Source organism: Chamaea fasciata, unplaced genomic scaffold (assembly GCF_029207755.1).
Source record: "Chamaea fasciata isolate MVZ Bird 193981 ecotype frontalis unplaced genomic scaffold, bChaFas1.0.hap1 SCAF_3, whole genome shotgun sequence".
NCBI lineage: Eukaryota > Metazoa > Chordata > Aves > Passeriformes > Sylviidae > Chamaea > Chamaea fasciata.
Genome location: NW_027094088.1, coordinates 50378034 through 50397856, shown reverse-complemented (window position 1 = coordinate 50397856; position 19823 = coordinate 50378034). Strand labels below are relative to the sequence as shown.

General features: G+C 42.7%; 2 long non-coding RNA genes across 2 annotated transcripts; both read right to left on the bottom strand.

Annotated features, from left to right (window-relative positions):
• Positions 1–556: 556 nt before the first annotated feature.
• On the bottom strand, positions 557–2755 carry LOC136287713 (uncharacterized). Its single transcript, XR_010720279.1, has 3 exons — positions 2562–2755; positions 1044–1191; positions 557–658 (listed from the first exon to the last, which is right to left on the bottom strand). It is a non-coding gene; the product is annotated as an uncharacterized lncRNA (long non-coding RNA).
• Positions 2756–6109: 3354 nt separating this feature from the next.
• On the bottom strand, positions 6110–6910 carry LOC136287712 (uncharacterized). The gene is made up of 2 exons (XR_010720278.1): positions 6737–6910; positions 6110–6404 (listed from the first exon to the last, which is right to left on the bottom strand). It is a non-coding gene; the product is annotated as an uncharacterized lncRNA (long non-coding RNA).
• Between the last annotated feature and the right edge of the window lie 12913 nt (positions 6911–19823).

The following is a 19823-nucleotide window of genomic DNA, read 5'->3' as shown; positions in this document are numbered from 1 at the left end:
CTGGAGCCTGTCAAAAAACAAGGTACTTATGGTATTTAGAAATCTTCAGGAACAGAGAGCATCTGAACAGGAGTTTGCTGATCAGAACATGTGTGCTTCATTTTGACAATGCACCATTTATTACCTATGTATTTTTAATATCTCCATCTTTCTGCCCAATACTGAAGAGATAGAGGAGAATATTTGTGACTAAATTGCAGGCATAAGCATACCAAAAGATTGCAAAATTACAGATATCAGAATAAAATTACTTAATGTGTTGTGCTCCCTGAGTTAGGGATAAAGTAGTTACCTAAGTGATTCCTTTCCAACCAAAGCAAGAACAATATGAATCACATCTAATGATACAATTTCAGCTTGTATAGACACATTCTGGCTCCTGTCCAGTTACTGAAAATCTTAGCCATGTCATAACCCCATTTGATTATCTGTTGCTCAGGGAATCAGCTTCAGGCCTCCCAAAGGCACAAAAGAAGCATGAGCAAACACTGTCAGGCACTGCCTTTATTCTAAAAGCACTTTAAGAACTGTGATGGAGATCTCAATCTCTGTTGTATATATCCTTTCTCCTGGAGCAGGTGTCTTCTTCAGCTACTGCCTCTGACAGGAGCTCTGTCCAATCCTGGGGCAAGGAGATGGTACCACTTCTGTCAGGTCCCTATGGTGACAAAAACCATTGACTTGGGAAGAAGAGTCACTGCTTGTGTGCTTGCAGGAGGGGCAGTGAACTGTGAGCGACCCACGTTTACGGCTGATTAACAAATTGTTTGGTAAGGCAGCATGGCATTAAGGAGTTAATCATAATCGAGGCAGAGATTAACATCTATTTGTAGCAACTCCAGGCAGATTAATTTGCTTCCACTGGCTTTGTGACACAGTGAATCTGCCAACTGAAGCCATGTGAAGCCTGCTCCACCCTAACTGGGGTAGTTTCAGACAGAAAGCACCTGTCACTCTGCCCGTCCTGCCTTGCCACATGCAAAGAAAGCAGAAATCACGTGCAGCTCTCCAACTCCTAAGATCCTCTGCACTGAGGCAATTACCCAGATTATATCCTTGGTGGAAGCTGATGTCTCCTCAAATTGATTTGGCATGTTCACAAGTTGAAGAAAAGATAAAGTGGCTCAGTGATCTGAGATTAGTTTCGGTCGCCCTTTGTTGGAGCCATATTCACAGCGTGCTGCCTCGCCCCTGTGCAGGAGGGAGAACAAGATCAAAGGGATTTGTACAGAGTTGCAACTCCACGCTGAAATACTGTTTCCTCATCTCACTTTTCTGCCAGTCACACTCCACTTCCCTAACTCTGGAGTTAGGCCAGACTCAGGAAAGGAACAAGGTAGCCTGGATTTGGCTCTGGGGATTAGTTTTGTACCTGCCCATCTCTTTGGAAAAGATTTGCCGAAGTGTATCCACTGTAGCAGCTCTCTTTCAAAGAGACTCCACTATCACCAAGTCGTAGAGGAATTTATTTCTCATCTCTCCACACTGCCGGTTACAATAAAGGAGCTGATTTACAGCATACCACTGCAGCAGGAGAAGTGGGAAAGTACCTACACACTGCATTAGAAGCAACAAGAGTGGTTCCCTGCAGGGGAGCTTCCAGTACATTGAGTGAAGTAACTCAGATTGGAATTTGACAAAAAACCCAGATTATTTCCTTTGCCTGAAGAAATAGATGATGGTGACCTTAAGGGCTTACACTGCATGAAAAGCTGTGATCTTCCTAATATAGTTAAATCATTCATTCACCAAATTAATTTGAGTCCCTTTTCCCATGCAAGGTCTTGTCTGCTTTAGGACAGTGTCCTTGACAGATTTAATTCTGATTATGATGTTTGTTAGAGAAATAATTACTTCAGGCTCCCAGCTCAGAGTCCTTGATGTTAGTCCTGATACAAAAGTGCAGAGAATATTAATGAGCAAACTACAGGCATAAATATACCGAAGGGTTGTGAACTTATGTGAAACTGTCAAGCCCACAGTAGCTCTAAGCCATCACAGTAAGACACTTAAACGGTGAGCAGCTCTTTGAAGGTTGTCACAGACTGTAGCAGGTGCCACTTTCATCTTCTGTGGAAATAGTTACTAAGTGATAGTTATCTGAGTGATACCACGGGGAGATTTGCCATGAGAAATGACACGCCTTTTTTTTTTTTTTTTTTTTTTTTTTTTTTTTGTAAGATCGTAGAATGGTTTGCATTGGTAGGCACCTTAAGGATCATCCAGTTCCAACCACCCCACCATAGGCACGGACACTTTCCACTACATCAGGTTTCTCAAAGCCCCATCCAACCTGGCCTTGAACACTTCCAGGGATGGGCCATCCACAACACTGGGCAAACTGTGCCAATGCCTCACTACCCTCAAAGTAAAGAGTCCTTATATCTAACCTAAACCTACTTTCAGTTGGAAGCCATTCCCCTCTGTCCATTCCCCATGCCCTTGTAAAAAGTCCCTCTCTAGCTCTATTGTAGGTCTCCTTTACATAGGGGAAGGATGTTGTAATGTCTTCCCAGAACCTTCTCTTTCTTCTCTTGGCTGAACAACCCCAACTCTCTTACCCAGTCTTCACAGAAGAGAGGCTCCATCCCTCTGATCTTCTTTGTGGACCTTCTCTGAACTCACTCCAACAGGTCCATGGCCTTCTTATTTGGGGGGCTCCAGATGCAGTACTCCAGGTGGGGAGCGGTGTGAGGGGAAGAATCCCCTCTCTGGCCCTGCTAGCCATGATGCTTTTGACACAGTCCAGGACATGTTTGGCTTTCTGGGCTGCAAGTCCAGGTCATATCAAGCTTTTCATCCACCAACACCCCCAAGTTCTCCTCAAGGCTGCCCTCAACCCATTTTTCACCCAGTCTGTACTTGCACTTAGGACCTGAGCCACAAGCATGACCTTGCACTTGGCCTCGTTGAACACCATGAGATTCACATGTCAAGCCCGTAAGGTCCCTCTGGAATTACTGTTGTTTCATACCTGCTTCTTTTTAGATGACAAAGTAATGTTTCCTTTGGCCAGTGCTACGAGAGCCGGCAAACCTTTACAGCCGGACACAAGAAAGCTGCCGGCAGAAAGGAGAGCTGGGCTGGGCCTGTGAGAAAATGCTTCAGTGGCCCAGAGAAGGAGCAGAGGAGGAAAGGAGAGGGAGAGGAGCGGAAAGGAGACGAGGGAGCGAAAGAGGACAGAGCCTGCCTATCTCTGCCAGAGTTCGGAGCAGCGTTTTCCCACGGGCACTCAGCGCTGAGTGAAGCGGCTCCCGGGCGGCTGCCGCCGGCCCGCCGGGCTTCCCCCGCCTCTGCCCGCCGGGCCTGCCGCCCGCGCCCGCCCCCTGCCGGTGCCGGGCGGCGCCGCAGACACGGGGACGCGGCGGGGGAGGGAAGCGGCGGGGAGGGGCAGGGCGGGGCACGGCCCCAGCACCGAGGCAGAGGCGGAACAAAGGCCGGCAGACGCCTTTCCGCTTTGGGCGGTCGGCCCTTGAAGGACTCGTCCGAGGCTGGGCCTTTCCCACGGCCGCAGGGAAGCGAGCAGAGCTTGCCGCCTCCCTGTGCAGCGTTAAGCTGCCGGACCGGGAGGCTCCCGTGGCGGGGGCAAGATCGGCTCCCACGCCCGCGGGACGGTGCGCGTGGGTGGAGCCGCGCTCCTCCCGGGCAGCCCCCGGGCTCCCGGGCGGCGATCCCGGCTTCACTGCCCTCGTCTGCCTAAAAGAAGGGATTAGCAGCAGCCAGGCAACAGCTTGGAAGCTGCCTTGTCCGGTTGATTGCCACGTACCACTCATACGCAACTTGGGACAGGGTCCCAGAAGTGCCTTAGCCGTAAAGTTAGGCGTTCCCCAGGTGGGGACAGACACGGGGATTAGTGACCTCTCCCCAGGATGCGGAAGATGCCACAGTCTGGCTGCATGCGAAGAGCCCGCTGCAGCTGAACCTTGTCCTCAGAGGAGCTGTGGGCTGTAGCTTTTTTCAGGAGCTGGGCACACACAGAGGGACCTGTGGGCTCAGTGCCCAGCCAGCCCTGTAACACTTGAGAACTCAGTGACACTAAATAGCACCAAAATTAAAGAACTTTCAACAGGAAGGCCTTGAACCCTTCCTTCTCACTGGAAGTCTTCCTGTGAAGATCACACTGTGTCAGTACTATATTCTTAGAATTGTAGGATGTTCTCAGCTCAGTACAATTGTAGCTGTTTATTTCCCATTGCAGGAATAATATTCACACTCATTTGCAATCAAAGAAAAGGCTGATGGTGAAAGAAAATGGCTGATGTGATAGAGGAGGTTAAACCAGGGAACTGGAATGCTTCCTCTGGCCCAAGATTTCTACATTCTTCTCACAAACTATACAATCCATTATATAAATCCATATTCTCTCCTATGTTAATAGCATGTGCCTGAAAAGGCTTGTCTTCATGAGGTGTCTATAATCTACTGAAAAAGGATTTGGCTTATTAGTATGCATCCATGTTAAAATGATGATTTGTTTCTCTGCCACACAAGGTAGAGCAAACTGCACTAGCATGAGAATACATACATAGCTGCTAAAGGTTATTCTGTTTAAATTTCTTTTTGACACTTTGAGATCTAGACTGCAGTACATGTCCCTGGTTAAAGTGAACAGCATTAGGAAATGGGGAGGGGGGGTCTGGCCTCCTTTCTCACATTGCTCTGGGGTGCTACAGCTTTGTGGGTCCCCTAAATAGCTCCTTCAGCACATGGGCAGTGGAGCCCAAGGGGACCTATGGCTGGGCATAAGTGACCACAACTGCATTTCCTTTTGTCTGGCTGAAATACACTCTCTCTTCAGGCTGCCAGCCTCTGCGTGGTGCATGGTCATGATTTGATTGTTGTCAGACATTTCTGAAATTTCTTCTGCAGCTCCTTTCTATTATTTCATGATTTGACTTTAGCTAAATAGTTAGTGTTCCCACATGGCCTGTTTAGGATGTGTGAAGAAAATTATATGAAATAAAGCTGTTAAATACTTGTGTTCTTTTTTATTTCAGTTTTCGTGCATTTCATTAGGACTCTTGAGTCAACATTTCTCTGAACCAAAGGGGAAATGCTAAAATAGCCTAGGATTCTTTTAGAAAATATGTAACAAAGTATTTTATTTAGGAAATGAACCCGTTCCTTGTAAAAGAAAATTATCAATAGTACACCAGGACGATAAGTGTTTGTGTATGGGGTTTTTATAGCTATGTATTCACATAAATACTGAATTACTACAAGGAGCAATAGAACTGTTGCCATTTCTGTCAGGCATTAACCATTTGGTAGTGTCGGGCATTCAGTGCCCCGACTTTACTACGGCTTTTATTTTAGAAAGTCTGGCAGTAGCCAGAAATTGTGATGGCCAGGTGGGCCAAGACTTCCAGGGTAACTCTATGTGAGGTGCGAGGAAGGAAATTTTCTGGGTTATGCTCCGTCCTTGGTCTCCTGTTAGCCCGGTTCTCTTTTGAAAGCTAAACAGGACATAGCCAGTAGATGGCGGTATTCAGCAACAAAAGGCCACTGGTGCCTTCTTACTCTGCTTTACCCCGCATTAAAGATACAGTTTTATAAAATCTTTTTCATTTTAATAAAATCAATTAGTCTTTTCATGGTAAAATTAATTTGGATAGGCCAAAGAGGCAGGACAACCCACTCTGACGAAGCTCTTCACAAAACCAGCGTGAGCAGGACAACTTGGGCAGCGTGGAGCTTGAGCATGTATGTCCTGAGCTGTCCCCAAGTGCTATACCCAGCCTGATTCTAACGAAGGCCGAGCGAGACATTTCCTGCCAGAACTATGGGGAGACACGCCTGACTCAATTTGAGACGCTGCTAGAAATTCCAGATAGGGAGCACTGGTCTGTCAGTGGCTGTGCTAGACATATTTCTGGGTGGCGGAGGAGGGCTAATGCAAAAGAATGACATCTCTGCCCCTTACCACAAAGGAGAAGGCCTCGGATGCAAAAAGAAAGCTGTGATGGGGTTGTCGTAGCTAAAAGCCAAATACCCACCCAGCTCCTAACTCCCTCCTCCTTCCCCTCCGTCTCCTATGGGACATGAGGAGAAAACTGGAAGAGAAAGATCATGGGCCAGAATAAAGAGAGGGATAGTGCTTGCTAATTGCTGTAATAGGAAAAAAAAGACTACTTAAGGGAAAATGAACACAATTTATAGCAAACTAAAAAAGTGTAAACAAAGAGAAGAACATTAAAAGAACACCCTTAATCTCTACTTCTACAGTCTCAATTTAGCTCTCTCAATACAGACTCATCTAACCACACCAGATGGTGTAGAGTGGCAAGGGTGGATATGACTGGTATATGGCTTCTCTCTGCAAAATCTTCATCCTCAGGAAGGACTCTTCCTTTCAGGAAAGGGAATGGAATCTTGAAATTGGAGAACAAAGTTGAAGAGACACTCTGGAAAGGAGATATGATGAAAAACACTGCGAGTGAAAAAAACAAGAAAATTTGGACACGGAGGGATTAGCACCAAACAGAGTGAGATGAAATGAGGGGCAGTGAAAAGGACCAAAAGTTGCCAAAAATTCCTCTAATGCAAATCCTGATATCAGGGAAGAAATGTAAATGTAGAGAGAAGAGAAGATTTTGAGGAAATGAAATGTAAAAAAAAAAAAAAGGAAGAATTCAGGAATTGTTATTGTCAAGACTGCCATATACTCAGAGTGCTTCAGTGAAAACGTCAGAAGGCTTCAAGTATCCGCGCCACGTTATCTAGAAGTGCTTCATACCTTTTCTGTGTAGCAATCCTATGGGCAGCTTTCCACAGCTCTTGCTCTTTCTTTCTTCTCTCTTCCTTCTATAGTTCCAGCTTGCTGCTTCCTGTCCCTAGCATGGCTACCTAACCCTGTCTGTGTACCTTTTCTGTCCCTCACAGGACCTGCTGTTCCTTCACAGCACGACCAGCAAACTCCAACTAACTCTCTACCAACTGACTCCCTCTTTTATCACACCCAGCTGTGAGGACAAGGCTGTTCCCACTCTTTGGTAATTAACACAGCTGTAATATATGGAAGGCAGGATTGCCCTTAGCACTATCTCTATCTGTCTTACCACAGGGAACCAAGCAAAAACAACAAAAGTGAATGGGATGGCAAGAAGTGCAGGGAAATGACTCGAAGCTTGCTCAATTAATGCTCATTGAAATCACAAGATTTCATTCCGTTTCCTTTCAGGAAATGGAGCCTGGAATTCTGGGAGAACTGGACTTCGTCTTCTTCTCTTATTTGCTCATGAACTGCAGTTGCTGTCAGGAGAAATCTGCTCTGATGTGGCCTCTGTACAAGCTGTAGTTCTTTAGCGTGTTCTTATGTGTATTATCCATGGGCTGCTGGCCAGCTGCATGGGCTACCATATGGAGTGCCAATATTCCACTTCTTCCCCATTTTTCTGACCCTCTTGTTCCCTCTTCTGCTTCTCCTTAATTGTTCCTCATTCTCAGTCTCTACTCCCTCTAGAAATCATGGTAAAGAAATACCTAATGTGTCTATTTGGTCTTGAAACTTCTGCCAATGATCAACTGTGAAGGACCTGCCCTTGAGTACACTGGAAAGGGCTCACTACATTTCTGCATCCGTAGGAGCAGCCTTGGCACATCTGGAATTTCTTCAGTGCCTCTTAGAAAGTGTGCAGAAAAAGTACTCTGCCCTATTTGAAAATGTTGATCCATTCCATAAGGGTAATATAACCCTCAGAGTAAGAAACACTGCATATTAATCATTGGCTTGTTTTTATTACAATTTAAATATCAGATTATTATGTTAAAAAATCTTAGAGAAAGAAAATTAAAAATGATTAAGTGGGGCTGAAGTACTTCTTTCACAAAAGATTTTGAAATTTCTGAAACCTAAATATTGAACTTGTCACCATAGAATTCTAGATAAGTGATAAAAATTAAGGAGAAGAAATCTAGGCCTGCAATTAGTGTAGCTCGGATTCACAGAGAAATTTCACTTTAGCAAAAGTCTGTAGTCTCAGTGTAATTTGTTTTAAATGAGAATTTTAAGCAGAACATCTGATTATGTCATGAGTTTCTCACTTCCTGTGAAATAGTATTTTGGCAGAACTGACATGATATTGCGAATATTGCTTTGATAGCTTTGCTGCTTTTTAATTCTGAAATGTATCAGGTTTTTTTCAACCACTTTGAATGTGGTTTACTTTTCTAATACATTTTCTTCCTGAATACCTGCTTTTTAGAACTATTATGATACCTAGGCTGACGTCACAAGCAGAACGTGGAAACCTGGCCTCACAGACAGACGAGGAAAATCTGTCACTGACTTCAGTATAGCGAGTTTTTTCCATCTATGATTCCTTGACTTGTCTCATTCTTGGTCAGGCAACTAAATTACTTGTTTTAAGGATTTTTTTTTTCCTTGTAAAACAGCTGTTTTATTTCTGCATAGATTAGAAAAAGAAGAGTAATTTTTTTTTAACAGAAAGTTACTAACTGTTCCTTGTACATTTAAAATGTGAAAATTGTGAATTCATTTTGGGAAAGGAGCCAAAATTCAAGCCAGTTCTGTCTGAGCTGAAGCAATGCCACATCCCAGTTGCCAAGAATTAAGATGAGTACCCAGTGTTAGGAAATTTTTGCTTCTGTATCTGTGTCTGATAAAATCTTTAAATTAGGTTCTTATTTCTTGACATAAACCAGTGAAATGTAAGCAGTCTGTACAGCAGTGGGCTAATCACTGAGGTTTTGTGGAATGTGGACCACAGACCTTCTCTGCCCAGCAAGGCTCAGTTTCTGGGTGGGAACTCTGATATGCATGGCCAAGGTTAAGAAGAAACAGGGGTGGAGAATGGCAGGCAGGCTGGGCAACAGCTACTGAAGTAACTGAGCCACAGACAGGGATTGATATATGTTGTTGACCATGACAATTGTCTTTAAAATCTTGTCACAGATTCCCTGATGAAGACAATATTGTTTTTTCCACACCTTTTCTGTGCTCCAGCAGTGAGATTTGAAATTACATTACTAGCTACAATACTCAAAATAAAACTACTGAGGTCAGCTGAAAGTGTCTACAATGAGATTTATCTGAGGCTGAAGTAGTTTAATCAAAGTTTTACCTTCATCTTAATCTTTCAGTAAAAAGAAGACTCTCCAGGGTATATCATGTAAACTGGCAACTACAAATTTATTTACAAAACTTAATTAAAATTGTGCAAAACTCTCTCAAACATTTCTTTATCAATGTCATGCCAATATAAACCAGAATAAATTTCAAAGTATGCAAATAAAATGATACACAAGCATCCTCTAGAGACTTTTTGTGCACTGAGTGGTGATTTATTTTTTAACTTTTTGTCCATTTCTGTCAATTGCCGGTAAGCGTCCCAAGTTCTGTCTGTTGTTTCTAATAACAGGAGCAAGACTCATGCAAATTTGGAGAAAACACATAGTTGCAGCCTTCTAAAATGGGGAAATGATGGATTTCTTAACAGACTGTCAAGCTAATCTTGCATCTCTGTTTAGTCAGTCCTGGATGAAACTGCCCATTGTGATGCCAAATAGAAAGCGAGTTGTGATTATGAGCCTCCCTTTAGTGCTTGTCAGCTATGAGTCTGGTTCTGGCCATCTCATTCTCCTATAGAAACATTGCATCTTCAAGAGGTGAGAGTGATTTTTGTTTGCTGCACCAGCACTAGAAGATGGGATGGGGTGCACTATATTATCTATATATAATATAGATTTATATGGAATATCTCAAATACCTGATCAAGTTGTATGAAAGTGTTATGCAGAGAAGTGTTACTAGGAATCCTATTTAAAAAATGCCAACAATTGAAGTGTTGATGGGTTAAATGACTTGTCTAGATTATACAGGAAAATTGTGGGAGACTTGAGAACTGCCGTGCATTCTCCCAAACTCAAAAAACCATCTTGTTCAGAGACAGACCTCTAGAAATGATTAATCTAAATTCTATATTCCTTGGAAACTGAAGTCCAATGCTTATTTCCTCTCCATAAAATTAATACTTCATTCACCTTTTCCTTCTTTCTCTCTGTGGCTCAAAGGGCCTCAGCAGCTGTACCGCGCTTCTTGTGGGTACATACTGCTTATTCTGCATTCCTTCAGCAGCTGTCATCAATACCCATCAGAAAATGTTTATATAAAGTTGTTATTATTTTGTTAAAAATGTGACACGACCTCAAGCATGAACACTGATGAAAAAGCATGCTGTCAGATACTGATTCAAAAGGCTCAGGACTGCTCATCTGGAACTAAGGGTGCCATGAGGTCAAGTACTTCCCCTTATTCAACCACACACAATACCCCTGGCTGCTCTGTATTTGTTACTTTTAAACATTTGCTATCTTTGGTATTGTATTGTTCCACCAACAATCAAGGTTTGAAGTGAAGAGGAAGCTTTTTTGGAAAGCTCATGGTCTTAACCCAGGCACTGGCTTGCTTCTCGAAACTAGATTTTAAGGATGGGAGTGTAAGCCTTCAAGATGCAAGGAAAGCCAGGTCAGTTCTGTATGGTTTTCTGTAAGTGGGTGAAGGTGACACCTTCCTAAGGAAAAAGATGTCAAGTTGTAAAACTGCAGGTAGAGAGGCAGAGTGCAGCTGTGGGGTTTTGCTAGGGCCTCCTTTATGGAAGAACTGAAATGTGTTGACAAGCAACATCTTGCCTGGCTTGTGATGCCTCTTGGGACGTTTACAATATTAGTGGCCCTTTGGGTCACTTCCAGTCTCAACAGTGAAATTTGCATGAGATTTAAGAAGAGATTCCTCTCTGGTCTTCTTCTTTTGCTGTTTTAATCAATGAATGAGGATGCTTAGGCAAATGTGCCTTCCTCTGCTGTGCTGGTAACCTAGCCCTCAGGGTGATGGGTTTGAACCTGAGGACGTCCAAGTGACTCTGCTCACTGGGAAAGCTGTCAATGACTGCCTCCTTCCAGCTGACCACAGTGCAGTCCATAATTAAAGTGCTCAGGGAACTGTGGTTTGTTTACCTGATTCACATAGAGTGCATCATCCCTCTCTTTTTGGCTTTTAGAAAGAAACATGGGTAAATCATGAAGCTTTTACCATCCAGCTGTAGCCCCCATTGCTGTATCTTGCTCATTGCTGTGGTTTGTGAATATTTTATTGAACTCTGTAATGCATGATGGCTACTGAAGCTTGTGGTGTTTTCCTCTGCTTTCAACAGACACTGGAAAGACATGGAGAACATTACTGAAGAGGGAGGAAACTTGTACAAATAGTAGCTGTGTTACTTCTCAAGCCAAAAAGCAAACAAAAAACAACAACAAAACCCCACCAAAAAAAACCCCAAAACAACAACAACAACAAAACCTAACAAAAAGTACCCCCAAAACAGAAAAAGGCATAGTTAAATGTCAGGAAGTGGTTCTTAAGGGAATAATTCTCCCAAGGTCTTGTGCCATTTTTAGCCTTGATCACGTAAGCAGAGCGCAGCAGCTCTCGAAGGACACGTGTGGGTTGCTGGCTCCATGGGCTTGTGCAAGCATGCTGCACAGTCTGAGTGAAGAGGGAGAGAGGGCACCTGCATGCCTCTGGGTCCCAGAAAATGTAGGTATAGAAAATATCTGTAGAAGATTACAGATAACTAAATTGTTTCTCTTGGAAGTCTATAGAATTACTTCTTTCGTTGCCCATTTTGTAGCAAAATTCCCTGTTTTTGTTATGATTAGAAACAAAACCTCATCCTGTGCCAGACTGGCTACAGTGCTGGTTGTTCTGGCTAGGAAGGGACAAGGTGAAGTTGAACACTCACATCACATTCTCTGAAACACAGACAGTGCAGTGGGACAGTGCGAGAGCCAGCCCTGCCTTCCCCAGCTGAGAGGAGCCCCTTCTGTCTGTCCCATGTGGAGGGAGGGAAAAAATGCAGCTCATCTTGGGCCAGGCATTCCAGGGGCCTTTGCGTGACTCTTCCCAGAAGGTGACCATGCCATCAACCCTTTCCACTGAGAAGAACTGCAGAGGAAAAGTGCAAATGGCTGAGCACAAAGCAAAAGATTGGGTGTGCTCCCATGCCCATTGTGAAAAAAAGATACAGCTGGGTGGGCTGCTAATCACTTGGTGGAAACATTTGTTAATTATGCAACTGGCAGCCTTAAATAACCTCTTAGAACAAAGGCAAACGCTTCTTCCCTTTTGATGTCACACCTTCTTAAAAGAGGGAGAGAAGCGCTGAGATGCAGCAGAGACAGGTAGTTACTGTGAAGTGCTGTGAGTTTCCCAGAGCTGCTGTGAAGCGCGGGGTGCCCCAGCAAGGATTGGTGCTGGAAAGCTGGGTGCTTGGGACAGGGCTGGCTGGTGGCTGGTCACAGGGCAAAGTGCTCATTTGCACAGGGGAAGATGAAATGGGGCAGGCAGGCAGGCCAGCTGCCGGCCAAGGGGGAGGCAAAAAAAAAAAAAAAAAAAAGCAGCTAAAAGAGGAACTAGGAAGGAGAATCTGCCCACTAGGAAACTTATTTTAGCTGCCAGTGTGACAACTCTCACTGCACGACAGCAGCTGTGCCGACCACGGGCACTGCCCTGATGCCTGGCCTAAGCCGGCTCGGCGTCCTGAGCACACCCAGCCTCTGCCCCTGGAGAGCACCCTCGGGGAGACATGGAGATAAGCAGAGCAGGCAGGAGACCATGCACACAATAAAGTTCTGGAGGTCCACCAGCCCCTGGAAGACAGTAGAGCAGTGGGAACTGAAGGCATCATTTGACGACATCAGATGAGTGTGCAGGATGTGCTGCTCCAGTCAAAGGCCTGCTTCCCGTCTGACATCTTCTGGCCACAATCACTTTTGAAATGTACGAAAGTACTTGTGACATTTTGAAAAAAATGGACAATATTTTCATGTTGCTTGGAGAGATGTGGCTGGAGATAAGAGTGTATCTAAAACAACTTACGAACTGAAATGAAGAACAACTGAGTCTTATGTATGTTTCCACTTGAGGTACATAGAAGCATGAAAAGTACCTAGATAAAGTGTCTGAGGAACTAAAACTACTTTCACATGGGAAAAGAAGAGGTTGAATGAACCATGATATACTTCTAACTTTGATTTTCAGCAGAGAAATTTTAAGGAGGAAAGATACCATGCAAATTTTGAGGAATATTTTTTAAAAACATCTATCTTTGGAAATCCTAGACTTTGGAAAAAAAAAAAAAGCAGTGACAGAAATCAGAATAAACCACTCAATCTAGCAAAAAGCTGCACTATCTACTAAACCCTGTCTTGTGATGACAAACCATGTGTAATCTGTGCAGATAAGCCATCACCAGTGGTTAGTTTCCCCTGTGTCTTACTGAGAAGAGGTGGGGAAGAACATGCGTAATTAATACCCAGGGGAAAAGTAGGGAACATCTGGTGAAGCAATTCCCCATTATGCTCAAGTGGGTATTGATAAAGTGAAATAAAATAGGCTTTTGTAGCAATATTCCTCTGGTGAGAGTCCAAGCAAAGTAGCAGGGGAGCTGCAATGTGGCCTGGTGGGACATCATCCCACCCATTGCTTCATGCCTGGAGGGGCAGAGGAGGTGGGACGGGGAGATCTTCTGCTGAGAGAAGCCCATGCACTCCAATGCTGATGGGCATGAAGGCAGACGCATACAGTCTGGGTGAGTATTTAAGGGTAAATCTTTTAATTAAGTTTTTCACATGGTCTTCAATCAAGCTAGAAGCAGGAGGACTAAAGTGAGTGTTTGAAGGCTGGAAAAAAATCACCTGCCAGAGAAATTTCTGGGTGTGGTGTGACTTATCTTTTCCTGTTTCTCACTCTTATTCAGTGAGGAGATGGCTTTGTAATTGCAGCTATTATCTTTACATGATAAACTTAGTTCTGGTGACAAGATAAATAATGTTGTAAGCAAGACCTCATTTTCCTGTTACCAGTTTCTTTGGTTAAGTAACTTATGATAGTTATGGAGGAATGCGAGGTACAATGCAAATATACCCTGTCCTCTTATCCAGCCTTTCAGTAATATTGTATTGTACCAGGTAAGGACTTCATATTAAGATTTTGACATTATGTACAATGATATTTGACATTATATACAAGCTTATGTTGCTTTTACAGAGATAACTTTACAATGACAATCTGCAGTCTGAAAAAACTCCAGAAAACAACAAAGCAACAAAACTGTCCGTTTTCTCTTCCTTCACCCTCAATGGAATTTTTCAGGAAAAATTACTTCTGCAAAATGTTGCCTCTTAAATTTGTAATTACAGTTGCCTTGAAATTTCAAAGCCTGAAATTATTTAGGGCACAGATACTCTGGTTCATTCACTGTGAGCAAGGCTAAGATCAGCTCTGTACCTTGGTCTGCCCCAAGTGGCTGGTGCAGTGTAAATATGTCCATCCACACTCATGCCTCCAGCTCTCTAGAGAATCTTCCTGAAAAGAGATGAATGGATGAAAAAGACTTAAATGGCAAAAAAGCTTGTCCACTTCTGAGTGACTGGGGTGATGTCAGTGGTTAGAAACTAAGATCTAACTCATGCTTCACTGCACATTTTGGATTGAGGTGAATGGCTGGGTTGGGCAAGAGAAACATTGCTGAGGTGTTCCTTCCTCCCATGCTGGAAATACACTTGTTTGGGGACTTTCTGAGACCTATGCTTTCAAAATTCACAGAAAATATGACAAAACCTGAAACATGCCCCCCCCCCCCCCCCCCAGCAGATTCAGCCAAGACTGTGTTTATGGAAGCAGCAGACCAAGAGATTTCAAGAGGTTTTGAGATATACCTTAAAGACCCTGGGCTATTATTTTGTGTTGTATGGAGGGAACTGATGGAGGCTTCATTGAGCCTGGGGTGAAAATAGGATTCAATGAGCTTTCTTTCCCAGTTTTCCATATCGCTTTGAGTCCAAGGGGAGTGCTTTGGCCCTCGCACTCAGGGATCACTCAGGATATTGCTGGACAGGTATGGATGTCCTGACCTGCCTGAGTACCCTGCCAGGAAATGCCTCAGCTTACAAACACGGGAAATTCAGAGTAAAGTGGCAGTGCTGATGTTCGCTGGCATACAAAATGCATGGAGACGAGGAAAAAAAATGGAAGTCCTGCCAAAGGTAAGGTGGCCAGGTGACAGCTGCAGAGAGGTGTGCTGTGCTCTCCCAGCACCACCACACCGCCCAAGCACCTGGACACTGGTGTGAACCCCTTGCTGGTTCACCCAGATTCTGCTCAGCAGTCTGCTCTGAGAGTCAACAGGCGCTGTTGTTGTAACTTACTCTTTTTATGCATGCGGTGTAGTAATTTCCTGAGATCACAAGTGGGAAAACACCTCATTGCACACCACCTTGTAAAAACCCCACAGACTCTCCCCAGACAGAGCCTCCAAAGCAGAAAATTGCTCTTCAGACCTATCAGGCATGAATCTGATGAAAAAAATGTTCCTGAGGTGTCCTTAATCCTTCAAGCTGCAACCTTAAGTTCTTGGAGCTGAGAGCAACAGAGAACTCCAAAAGCATATTTCTCTTGAGTTAAAGTCTTAACAGACTTACCTTGGATTATGTCCAAAGCCAGCTCCAACATCAGCCTGCCACCGAGTGGGGCCAGGGTGTATTTCTTTCATTCTTTCCCAGAGAAAGTTGTACCTCCTGTAGAAGAAGGGTTTTGCATTTCTCCTCTGGAGACGGGCTATCCTATGCTCTGTCGAGGTGAGCTGCCAGATACTTCACCTGCTCTGTGGCAGCACCACACCTGGGATCCTCCAGGAAGGACTACTGATGGGACTCACGACATTTGAACACAGCCCAAATTTGGGCTGAGCTCACAAAAGAGGCTTGGTGCTGGACACGGGGAACCTAGCAACCTGCCTCAGGATTCAGCAAGTGTAGACAGGTGTAGGTGTGGTCAGGCTGACTTCTAGTCACCACGGAGCACCCCATCGCATAGAGGCTGATGCTAGTTGGTCTACTGTAGATTGGTCATTTTTTATTTCTTTTAATTAGAAAAAGAAAAAACATTTCATATCTTCTTAAGCTTTTTTTTTCCTCCTGCATATAAGCTAATCCAAGACTATTTGCTTCTCACTTACATGGCACTTTTTCTTCTGGTAGCAAATATACTTTAGGTTCTTTTACTTGTGTTCCTATTAAATATTAGTACAAATATTTCAATTACCTTTTTTTTTTTTTTTTTAATTTATGCTGTCTTCTTGAAAATTTTCAGTGACCTGATGGAGGAAACACACTATTTTCTCATATTGTGTTTGCAGTTCATTTAGCCCTGGTACAACACAGCAATTGTGTAGAATCAAAAATAAAGAACATCACATTTTCCAGACTGAGGGACTAAAAGGTCCTTCCCTTGGCTGTGCTGGAGCAGCTCAGCAGAGGAGTTGCGTGGATGGTGCAGACATGTAGGAGTAGGGAACTTTTGCATTGCCACATAATGCCAAAACTTGATGGTTGAACCCCAACCCAGCACCCTGTGTGTCATCCATCTGTTCTTTTGACATCTGACTTGTTTACAGCATGAACATGTCTTCCCCACATACGGGGATTGAAACTCCCAGATGCCAGGAGATAGGGTGATTTACACCTTTTCCACAGAGGTAGGTAAAAAATTTTACCTAGTATGAAACATTTTCCAAGGGTTTGACTTTGCTTATTTTTCTTGTGGATTAGATAGGTACACTGGGGCTACTAAAGATTACTGACACTGGAGAGCCTTTATTCTGTATGTGATCTCCCTAGATAAATTTTTGTCTGAAGTTAAAATTTCTTGCAGCTCAGAACTGAAGGTTGATGGGCTGCGTGAAATGATTGGACCTTTTCAAAGGAATTCTGCGTTATCAGAACATGAACGTTAGTACAAGGATGACTTTAGGAACATTTTGTATATGTTCCCAAATCTGAATTGTGGCCACATGGACGGAAATCTAAAAGCAATACAGGATTTTTATAATCCAGTTAATATCAGTCATTATCCTTTGGAGATAATAAAATTCTAAGCTGAGAGGGAGAAAATGTTCAGCAAACATCTTGGTTCTGTATCTAACATTTCCCTTAAATAATAATGTAATGGAAATTATTGTTCATATGTGGTACAAATAAATAACATCACTTCTTCTTGAATGCAACTTACACCCACAAGTCCTGCAAGAGTTGCTTGCAGAAGAAGGAAAACAGCCAGTGTCATTCTATGTTATTTATTAGAAAACAAATTTTCTTTAATAAACCCAATTCAGTGCTTTGCTGATGTCAATTTCTGGCCTGGTTGATAAAAGCAAATACATAGACTTTTGTGAGGTATTTGTTTTGGTATTGTAGAATGTTTGGACAGAAAAATCTAGCAATTCTTGCTGGCAAAAAACCCCATGCCCATTAAACTGAGAACTGATACTGTGGCATAAGTACTAATACGTTGGCCATAAGAAATCTTTATCACATGACTTCTCTAGTTATTTTCTGCAGAGATCTGTGCCAGATTTGATCTCATTCTATATTTTCATCTCTGCCCAGGAAGAAAATATTGAGTCATTAATTTTTTTGTAGAAACCAAAGATCCCAAGAAACTGGGAAAACTAAATAAGGATGAGGAAGAGGAGTCAGACAGTGCAAAATATCTGGATTAGCAAACTAGACCCCCTGAATCAAATGCACTTCAATACAGGAAAGTACAAAGTGGGGTGTTACATCCTGAGAGCAACAAAGAAAATTGGGGGCACAGTGAGCAAGTAGCACAATATGAGCTCACAGTTTTACAGGGGTAAAACTGTTTAGGAATGTTCTGGCGAGTTAACAGAAAAGGTGCTTCTTGCCTCCGTATTTCTCATTGCTGAGAATTTTTTTTCCATGCTTAGAATTTAGTAATTCTAAATCTGTTTACTGGTCCTTCTCAAGTCTCACTAAAATTACAATTTTACCTTTGTTATGAATATTTTGCAAAGAGGGTGTTTATCCCTTGATGACGTCAGTAAGTCAATAGAGAAACAGATAAAAGCCAGCTAGATGAATTTCTCACTTCACTTCCTTGTTCATGCCACAGTGGTTTCTTCTCATCTCCCTTGATAACCTTGAAAACCTCAGAGTAAACAAGTGGGTCCTCTATTTGCCCCAGTTTTTAACATTAATCACCGTGTAAGCCGGATACAAATTCCCTGGTACATCTCAACTGTGTTATGATTCAGAGAAGCTGAACACTGATCTGCAGCCAGCTGCAAGTGGTGTACAGAAAATTGTGACTCAGTACTTTTCCTTGTTGTTTGAAAAAAATTTCAGATTTTTGTTTTTTCAGAAAAGAAACTGATAATGGAGCCAGGTAGATCTTTGATGCAATTCCATTGACGACAGAGAAAAACCCTATTTTCTTGAATGCATTATTAAGGCCTGTGGAGAATATAGTGGTTTTGGCAACTGCCTTGCCATTAACACTCCAAACAGCACTGTCCTGATACATCTCCATTTGGTCTGATTTTCTGCAGTGAGAACATGTTGGCCCTGAACTAGGAATTTTTTGAGAATTCAAATACGTTTCTAGACACTATTAAAATAACCAAGGAAATGGTAATGAACCAATGGTAATGAATGGCAATTCATTATCATTTAGATGTTGTCCAGTGCAGAGACATGGATGTGGTTTCACATGCTCCCTTTGGGCAAGTTTCATTTTGATTCCTCTATATCCCACAGAGTACCTGAAAGAAAACAAGGCCGAGTGCCTTCAGAAAAATAAAAGTGTCTCAAAAAAGTGAGACTCAATTGATCCCAAACTTATGGGACTGTTAGTGTGCAGTGAGTCCATTCTCAATGCAGATAGAAATAATTATTGTTATTTACATATCAGACCTTTCACCTCAGAATGCTAATGCATGTTGTAATTATCAGTTAATTTAATCTCATAACTACTGAGGACAGCTAAGTGAGAGCTAGTTCTCCAATTTTATTCAGAACAAATATAAATGGGAAAAGTGAGACCTTAATTACCCAGAAATACAAGGCATTAAATGCCTAACACCCACTGATTTCAGGAAACACTCGTTGCTGTAAGTTTTGAGTGGCTGTCATTTGCCGCATTAAACTGATTAGTCAGGAATGTGTATTGCCTTGATTTTCTAACTTTCTCCAAGAGGAAATATCTCCTTAGAAATGGGTTCTGAGATTCAGCTCATCAAATGTGTCACCTTTACAGTATGAACATCTGCATCTAGACTAATCACTTGGACGCTCCTTTTAGTCAAGGAAAGGTAAGACAACAGAGATAAATTCCACCCTGTGTCTGCACCACAAAAGTGGAATACCAAAACACAACCTACCCCAGCTGTGGTCATCCACTTACCCTTGATATACAGAGATCCACTGGAAAAAAATTACAAAACATATCCAGGGGATTTCCATACAGTCCTTGATGCTATCTTTAATGTTCTAATTCAGTTTTGGAATAAAGCACTCATTTGTACTTTTTCTTGTGTCTACTTGCCTCTGCTTCAACAAGCTCAAAACAAAGAGATTTTAAACATTTACTGGCTCCACGTGCCTATAAACTTATCATTTTCTCATTTTTACTATGTCTCTGATGTCCTGTTCTCATTTTCCATTTATTATAGGCTTTTCTGGATTAATTTTTTCTGCTGCTGATATTTTCATCACTTCAGTGTTAAAATAGAGATTTACTCAATCTTTTATGCATTTGCAAATATTTTTAATAATTCAAGGCTTTTTGGCTGGGGAAAAATAAATCACAATGTGATCTAGCTAGACTTTCTGTGGAACTAAAAATATTTAGTTACACCCTGAATTACAACAGAAAAAGCATATTGAGAAAAGATTAAGCACAAACACAATTCTGGCAGCTATAATAAGATGTTATTATTACAGACTGA